General features: G+C 38.8%; 1 pseudogene; it reads left to right on the plus strand.

Annotated features, from left to right (window-relative positions):
* The first annotated feature begins 1,316 nt into the window (after nt 1-1,316).
* On the plus strand, nt 1,317-9,244 carry LOC118649922 (annotated as a pseudogene).
* Nucleotides 9,245-9,666: the final 422 nt, after the last annotated feature.

The following is a 9,666-nucleotide window of genomic DNA, read 5'->3' on the forward strand; positions in this document are numbered from 1 at the left end:
CTCCCTTCCTTGCTGAAATCAATAAAAATATTTTTAAAAAGAAAAAGAAACATCAATGATGAGAGAGAATCTCAATCAGCTGCCTCCTGCATGCTCCCGACTGGAGATGGAGCCCACAACCTAGAAATGTGCCTTGACCAGGAATTGAACCATGACATCTTGGTTCACAGGTCAATGCTCAACCACTGGGCCACACCAGCTGAGATCAAATATTTTTCTAACTTTTCTCTATATCCCTTTGTGGCCTAAATAAGTGACTTAAAGAAATTATATAAAATTGACATTTTAGTGTTCATAAAATTCTGTTGGAACACAGTCATGCAAAGATGGATAGCCACTTTAGAAGACAGTTTGGAAGTTTCTTATAAAACTAGGGAGACTTTATCTGACTGACTTATTTCACTTAGCATAATGCTTTCCAGGTTCATCCATGCTGTTGCAAATGGTAGGAGTTCCTCCCTTTTTACAGCAGCATAGTTATCCATTGTGTAGATGTACCACAGTTTTTAATCCACTCATCTGCTGATCTCACTCATTTGTGGAATATAATGAACAACATAAACTGATGAACAAAAACAGATCTAGAGACAAAGAAACATTGATCAGACCATCAAACCTTAGAGGGAAAGCAGGGGAGGGTGGGGGTAAGGGGGAGAGATCAACCAAAGGACTTGTGTGCATGCATATAAGCATAACCAATGGACACAGACTCCAGGGGGTGAGGGCATGAGTGGGGGGGGGGCAGGGGGGCAAAAGGGGGATAAGGACACATATGTAATACCTTAATAAATAAAGAAAATAAAAAATATATATTAAAAAAATAAAAAATAAATAAAAAATCTAGGGAGACTTATCATACAATCCAGAAATCACACTCCTAGGTATTGACTAAAAGGAATTGAAAACATGTCCACACAAAAACCTGAACACAGATGTTTATAGCAGCTTTACTCATAATTGCCAAAACGCAGAAGCAATTAAGATATCCTTCAGTAGATGAATAGGTCAACTGTGGTACACCCAGAGAGGCCACAAAAAGTCACGGAATAAACTTAAATGTATATTGCTAAGCGAAAAAAGCCAAACTGAGAAGGCTACATGCTGTATAATTCCAACTATTTGACATTCTAGAAATGGTAGAACTAGGGAGATAATAAAAACATCCATACCTTTCAGGAATTACAGGGGAGGGAGGGTTCAATAAATGAAGCACACAAAAACTTTAAGGCTGTGAAATTATCTATATATATAAAAGCCTAAGTGACCGTTATGACCAAATGACCAGAACGACCGGAACGACCGGTCAACCAGTCGCTATGACTCTCACTGACCATGAAGGGGAAGATGTTCAACAAAGGAGCTACCCCCTGATGGTCAGTGCACTCCCACAGCCAACCTCCCATGGTCAGCCAACCTTCCGTCGCCCTCCCCCCGGCCAGCTATCCCCCAGATAAACCCCTATTGGGGGGCCAACCGGCCAACCTCCTGGGGTCCCTCCCCCCAGGTGGCTGGCCCTCCAATAGGCCTCAATTGTTGGCCAGGCTGAGGAACCCCACCTGTGCATGAATTTGTGCACCAGGCCTTTATTTCTACATAATAATACAATAGTGCATATACGTCACTATATATGTGTAAAAACTCATATACTTTACATCACCAAGAGTATCAATGTAGGTTAGTCCATTATAAAAAAAAAAAAAAAAAAAAAGGTACCACCATGGCATAGGATATCAATAGCAGGAGATATTGTGCATGTGTGGGAAAAGGGGATGTATGGGAGCTCTCTATACCTTCTACTCAATTTTGCTGTTACCTAAAACTTATTTTAAAATGATAATTTATTAATAATTTTTAAAATGTTGTGACAGATGGCAAGGCCTGCAAAGTTGATAATGTGTATTATTCAGTATATTAAGAAAAAAAATGTTCACTAATACCTGATTTAGAATAGCATATACAGGGTAGGGCAAAAGTAGGTTTACAATTGTGAGTACATGAAACAGATACTTTATTCTTATATTATTAAGTGTTATTTATTGTATTATTTTCCATATAAATAACTGTAAACCTACTTTTGCCCCACCTTGTATATTCTTTCTAAACCATGGGTTTCATCATGGCATACCCTGTTTAAAATCCTATGCTTATACTGATTATTTTCAAGACTATTTCCCACAACAGATGTTTCTCTTGTTCAGCAATGCCGTTGGCCATGACACTTGCTAATCTCATAACCCCCATTTTATTCTTGCTTGGCATTCTTAAGCTTCATATGTAAATACACTTCTTCTAAAAGGACTTTCATGGCATTCTTCCCCCAAATGTACTTTTGTCTAAGTTAAACACAAAAATATAACCTTTTAAACCTTAATTTTTATTTTATGGTACTAAGTCAATTAAAAGTATAACATTTATTTTGATTATTTGCTCAAAGCTTGAAAAAATTTACTATAGCATAAACTCTATGTAGTAAAGGAATTATTATAAAACTAAATATTATTCTAGTAAAATACCTCATATATAATAGGCAAAATATAATTATTTTTGAATAAACAAATTAGCTTCCTGAAAGTAAATGCTGATAAATTTGACCCCTTACTTCTGTCCTGATGTGGTCTCTTAGATCCCTCGGTCACTTAACTTAATATAGTCCTTGTGCCTCTTTTCCATACTTTTTATTCTTTTATGTTTGTTCCTTACTCTACTGGATGCACCTTATAGAAATGAACATATTTAATAATCATCAGATCTTTGCCAATAGTCTGACATATACTAGGCTCTCAATAAATCTTCACTGAATAATTAAATCTATTTTAATTTCCCTGCCTACTCTCTCTAACTCTGAAAAATGCATTATATGTATTTTGTCCTTCACAGAGCGAACACAGTGCTAAAAATTTAAATAAATGTTCAATAAGTACTTGTCAGTCATTAAAAAATAGTTTTTATGTTTCTGTTCATCTCAAATTAAGGCATTTCCATACTTTCTAGTCAGAAAAATATTTTCATAGGGTACTACAACCATTCTTGCATTTCTTTAGTATTAAAATCTTCAACTCTTTTAGCTGTCTTTGCAATACTTTCCTTCTTAAAAAAAATTTTAATGATTAATTGATTTTTAGAGAGAAAAAGGAAGGGAGAGCGAAACATCAATTTGTCGTTCCACTTATTTTTTTAAATAATTCTTTATTGTTGAAAATATTACATACACCCCCTTTTCCCCCTTTGACCCCCTTCACCCCCACCCTGCCCCCTGCTCCTGTCTTTTACCACCCTATTGTCTCTGTCCATGGATTATGCATATATGCATACAAGGTTTTTGGTTGATTACCTCCAACCCACCCACCCTTCCCCACCTTCCCTCTGAGATTCCACACTCTTTTCCATGCTTCCATGTCTCTGGATCCACTCTGTTCATCAGTTTATTTTATTACTTAGATTTTACATATGAGTGAGATCATGTGTTCCACTTAGTTTGCATTCCTTGGTTGATTCTTATATGTGTACTGACCGGGTATTGAATCTGAAACCTTGTTGTATCAGGACAGTTCTCTAACCAACTGAACTACCTGTCCAGGGCTTCTCCTTTTTTTAATTGCCCTACTCAATTCAGGGTTATCAAACCTCATGAAATATTTGTCTTCATAATGACTCTGAACCTTAGTATATCATGCTTGCTTTATTAACATCTCCTTCTAAACTGTTTTTCTGATTCCAATAATTCTTGTCCATATCAACCAATATAATATTATAGGACAAATATTGCCCAAGCAAAAAATATTACATTTCTATTGTCTAAAAATTACCTAAATTAAAAGGCATCCACAAGTTGACCTTACATGTGATCTACAGCTTGATAGAATTATTCATATACTTTATCCTCTGGATCTAATAAACTCATTTTTTAAATCATACCATTTTATCTTACAAGGCCCTTGTATTTTCTCAATTTCTGCACTTCTTGATGGTTTCCAAATATAAAATTAAAATATTTTATTCCAGTTAACATTCTTATTCATGTCCTTCAGACATAGTGCATTTATTTTACAGGCTTTCTAGTAACAATTTAACCCAAAATTATTTTGCCCCTGCCAAATATACCTTCTTTCAATCGATTTTTTTCTTTCAGAATCCATTTGAAGTTTAAGAGCTCATGATTCCATAGGAAAGGCAAAGCTTTCATCAATTATCAAGCAATAGAGATGAAAAGTGATAGATAAGTGGCAAGAGCTTTAGAGCAGTAAGTGCTTTGGGATTTTAAAAAGTCGGCACTAAAATTTGCTGCTTTGTGCTTAAGCCTTTGTCATTCACAAAGATTTTAAGTATTTTAATGACAGGTGAGAAATTAAGCAAATTACCATTATGTGCCCAAATATAAAGATTTCATTGATCCAATAAATTAAAAAATAAAATAATTATTCTACCCACCTATCACACAGAAACATTTTTTTTTTACAATGGAGAGTAACTGAAAAAAATTATCTCAGAAATCATTATACAAAAAAATTAAATTAATAAGAAAAGAATAATAATATAAAATATCAAAAAGTAACTTTAAATAGAATTGACTTGTTTGACAGAAACCATTGTAGCAAAGACCTTTCCTTAGACAAATCTAATAGGCAGTTAGACAGACATGAGCAGTGTAGGAACCAAAGGTCACCCAAGTGAGAAGCTCTGGGTGTCTAGCAAAAGGCAAAACCAGGATGGGACCTCCCCAACCAGGGTGACATTTTCATCCCTAGCATATTGCTGGTCATACAGTTTAAACATCCTGACCTTCTGTATTGATGGTCAGGCAGTTCAGACCCTCCCCTGACCTTCCCTCCCCTGGCATGTCACCAGTCATGTGGTAGACCCCTTAGTGGAGGAAGGAGGGGGGCAGGGAAAATAGCTTCATATGTTTCCCTTACAAGACCGTGCACAGCCACTCCCTTAAGTATTAACCCCTCAAGACAATGAGGTTCTGGCCCAAATCAAATAATCTCAAGAACAAAGCCTTCAATCTGTTGACCACAGAGACGGAGTTTTAGTCAAGCTAGAGATAACAATTGTGTTTCCGTTTCAGGACCAGTAAAGTATCAAGGCCAGGTGGGTCAAGGCGAAGGCTGACATCAAGATCAACTGTAGTGACTAATGACCCCCTCCTCTGGCTCAGGATCTTGAAAGGAGACCAGGATCCTGAAAGGACACACTTGAAAATTGATGAGTATTCTATTGAGATCCTCCCCTGAGACCTCCCATAAAATTCCCACTTTTAGGAAACAGATAAAATCTTAAAACAAAGGACTCAGTGTGGCTCTCTCTCTCTGGAACATGCCTGAGCCTTTCCCTCTCTGCTTCCCCCAGGCCAGTTTCCTTTGCTTCTCTTTCTCCCTTCTTTTGCCTGAGTACCTTATTTCTTGAGTCTAGGCAGCCCAACTGGCTTACTTCTTCCACGGCTTACTTCTCCTACCCCCTTTACTTTCTAAACAAACTTTCACTTGTATTTGAGTTCCTGGGCTCTGAATTCTTTTCTTAGCTGAACCGAAGAACCTCTAGCATCTGGTGCTGTTCCCAGTTAACACAACCACCCAATTTCCTACCACATTCTCATTTCATAAGATAAAGTGAGTAATCATCAGATAAACTTAAAAATATTCAAAATAATTCATACAACAGAGAAAATAAATAAAACGCATTTTATCATGAATCAAAAACTTTGATATATTCATTCAGAGAATCAAATGAAAAGGACATGTTTGACTTTTAAAGCAAAACAATTATTCAGAGGAATACTCAAGTCAAACAATAATCTTTTTATTTTGAGTGAACAAAGTTAATAATGAGATACAGAAATTGGAAACTTACATAAAAACAAATCTCATATTTTATATATTGCTCTACAATAAAGTGTTCGCCATTTCTAAAATAGTGTGTCAAATATTTTGAAAGCTTAAAAACTCAGAGGAATTTCCCTGACAGAAGAGATAAAAGTTGATAAGAAAATATCAGCTTGTTTTCCGGGTGATGACCATCTGTCTTTTTCCTGATATCTCCTTTGTCTGCAACATAGCCTTTCATCACCCTTTCTCTTGGTAGAATAAAACCAACTTGAGTAAAAAATATTAGATATCAGATTTAAAAATATATAGCCATTGCAACATTATATTCATGTAAGTGGATGAAAATATTACTGAATAAAGCCTTTTATTAGTTACTCCTACTGACTCATATTAACAAATACTTGCTAATCTTTATAAACACATTATACTTTACACTCTTTGCCTATAATATCCCCTTCATTTAAAATGTCAAAACCTATCACTTCTGATAAACTGTGTGATGAATATCCTTAAGGGTTCAGTTTATTTAAGAAGTACTTATAAATCAAATTATAGTATATCTTCTTTAAAATATTTTATATGTTTTTATTGATTTCAGAAAGAGGAAGGGAGAGTAAGAGAGAGATTAAAAACATCAATGAGAGAGAATCATCAATCAGCTGCCTCCTGCATGTACCCTGCTGGGGATTGAGCCCGCAACCCAGGCATGTGCCCTGACTGGGAATCGAACCATGACCTCCTGGTTCATAGGACAATGCTCAACCACTGAGCCACACTGGCTGGACTGAATAATTTTTATTTTGTTGAAATTAAATTTTTGTGTTTCCAAAGCCCCATTTTCCTCAGTCCAGTCATAGAAGTGTAGCTGGAGTTTCAGTAAAGCTAAAAGCAAAGCCATGCCCAGAGTTTCTGTTCCATGCAGGAGCAGAGTCCAGTACTGCATTAGGCTAGCTGCAGCCCATTAGTTCATTGTGTGTGTGTGGCGGAGGGGGGGTGGGGATCCGTCTGCATGGCCATGGGCCATGTGGGTGAATGCAAGGAAGCAGGAGCAAAAGAACCCCACAAGCCCAGAGTCACATGTCTCCCAAGAGAGTTTAGAGCACACAAGAGTGAACCGCTTTGTTTAGGAGGTCAGGTATTCCAAATTTTCACAGGCCTGCAGTGGCCATGCCCATTCTTGCTAACACCTTTGTCCCCAGATGTGACTGACAGCAAGCGCCTTCACTAGTCTCCCCAACTTTACTGGGTATGAGTCTATTTTCCCCCTGTCCAGTGTCCTTCCCCCAGTATTTTGCAAGGTACATGCCTATAATGTCTAGCCTTCCCTTTGCTCCTTTCCTATTATTTTGTCTTTTTTTAAAAAATGTTTTTGTTGATTTCAGAGAGAGGAAGGGGGAGAAAGAAAGAGAGAGAGAGAGAGACACATCACTCTCTTCCTCTCTCTAAAAATCAATAAAAACATTTTTTTTTAAGACGCAAGTACAGAGAATCATTGATCAGACCATCAAACCTCAGAGGGAAGGCAGGGGAGGGTGGGGGAAGGGGGAGAGATCAACCAAAGGACTTGTATGCATGCATATAAGCCTAACCAATGGACACAGACACAGGGCATGGGGGGGGGGGGGGGCGGGCAATGAGGGGATAAGGACATATATGTAATACCTTAATCAATAAAGAAAAATAAATAAATTTAGAAGAAGAAGAAGAGGAAGGAGGAGGAGGAGGAGGAGGAGGAGGAGGAGGAGGAGGAAGAGGAGGAGAGGGAGTAGGAAGGGAGAGAGAAGAAGAAAGAGAAAAGAGAGAGAGGAGAGAAAGTAAGAAGGAGAGAAAGAAAGAGAAGAGAGAGGAAGAGAGAGAGAGGAAGGAAGGAAGGAAGGAATGAAGGAAGGAGGACGGAAGGAAGGAAGGAAGGCAGGAAGGAAGGAAGAAGGAAGGAAGGGGGAAGGAAGGAAGAGAGAGAGAAAGAAAGAAAGAAAGAAAGAAAGAAAGAAAGAAAAAAGAACGAAAGAAAGAAAGAAAGAAAGAAAAAGAAGAGAAAGAGAAAGAAAGGGAAAGAGAGAAAGAAATAACCTGTGAATGGAACAAGATCTTATTAAGAATAAATCTCGGGGCGGCTCCTCGGTGGGTGGCGGCGGTGGCCTGAGCGGTTCCTCCGGGCGCTGTTAATGTAGGGGCCCGGCCCGGCCCGGGGAGGATGGCGCCCTACAGTGGGGACCGGCCGCGTCGGAGGTACCCGGAGTCCGCTGCAGCGCTGGGGCTCCAGTTTTAGGAGAGGCCCGACTTCGACTCCTGCGGCCAGCTGGTGGAGGCGGTAGACGAGTATCAGATATTAGCAAGACATCTACAGAAAGAGGCCCAATCGCTTCTCGGCCTTTTGGCTAAGATCAAGTGCAGAAAGAGGCCCAAGCTCAACACAATAATTCTGAATTCACAGACGATCTAAAGAAAACCATGGGCAAAATTGCAGCATGCTTGGAATTACGAAGTGCAGCTTTACAGTCCACACAGTCCCAAGAAGAATTTAAACTGGAGAACCTGAAGCAGCTAGAACTAATTCTAAAGAATTCCCATAATAAAGAACCACCTTACCTATAATAAAGAATTCCCATTTGACGTGCAGCTTGTCCCCTTAAGAAGAATTTTAGCACCTGGTGAAGAAGAGAATTTGGAATTTGAAGAAGACGAAGAAGATGGTGGTGCTGGAGCGGGTCTCCTGATTCCTTTCCTGCTAGAGTTCCCGGTACTTTATTACCAAGGTTGCCGTCAGAACCAAGAATGACTTACTATCAGAATGGAGAAGATCCGTCTGAAAGATGCTGGGCAATGCACTGATAGCCATATCACAGTCAGTGTAAAGGATCCGAACGGCACAATTTAACTCCTGTGCACGATACCCCTGTGGCTCCAAGAAAAGAAGATACAGCCCTAACCGGTTTGGCTCAGTGGATAGAGCGTCAGCCTTCAGACCAAAAGGTCCCAGGTTGGATTCCGGTCAAGGGCACATCCCCAGGAGGGGGTGTGCAGGAGGCAGCTGATTGATGTTTCTCTCTCATTGATGTTTCTAACTCTCTATCCTTCTCCCTTTCTCTCTGTAAAAAATCAATGAAATATGTTTTTTTAAAAAAAAAGAAAGAAAAGAAGATACATATGTTCCTTTTAATGTAGACATTGAGCTCCAGAAGCATGTTGAAAAATTAACCACAGGGGCAGCTATCTTCTTTGAATCCAAACACTACAAGCCCAAAAAAAGTTTTATCAGTACCAAGTGTATCGCTTTCATGAAGATGGATGAAATTAAACCTGGGCCCATTGTAGTAGAACTATACATGAAACCCACTGATTTTAAAAGAAAGAAATTGCAATTATTGACCAAGAAACCACTTTATCTTCATCTACATCAAACTTCACACAAGGAATGACCCTGACATGAATAACCTGGAACTTCCGTGAATTTTACCACTCACTAGGAACATCGTAGCTCTGAGTAGAATCCTCTCCCTTCAGCAGGCAGGAAGCAGGCAGTGCCAGGGGAGTGGGCCCGAGGGAGTCGACTGTAAAGCTGTAGCACAGAATCTACATCCCGCACATCACTGACATGTAAGAGTCCTTTGGATACAGGCTTATTGTAGGTTTTGAAACATGTTTTTACTTTTCTATTGATTGTGCAGTTAATATTCTCTTTTCTAATTGACCACTACTGCCCTGCTTCCTGGGACAACACTATTGTGGGTGGGATGTGCTCATCTTCAACCTTATTACAGCAATAAGAATGTACTAGAGTTTACACATCTGTTCCCTTCTGCTCCACTATGCTCTTTTGGTTTTTTGAATTAATGTCAAA

This window comes from Myotis myotis, unplaced genomic scaffold, assembly GCF_014108235.1.
Source record: "Myotis myotis isolate mMyoMyo1 unplaced genomic scaffold, mMyoMyo1.p scaffold_m19_p_3, whole genome shotgun sequence".
Lineage (NCBI taxonomy): Eukaryota > Metazoa > Chordata > Mammalia > Chiroptera > Vespertilionidae > Myotis > Myotis myotis.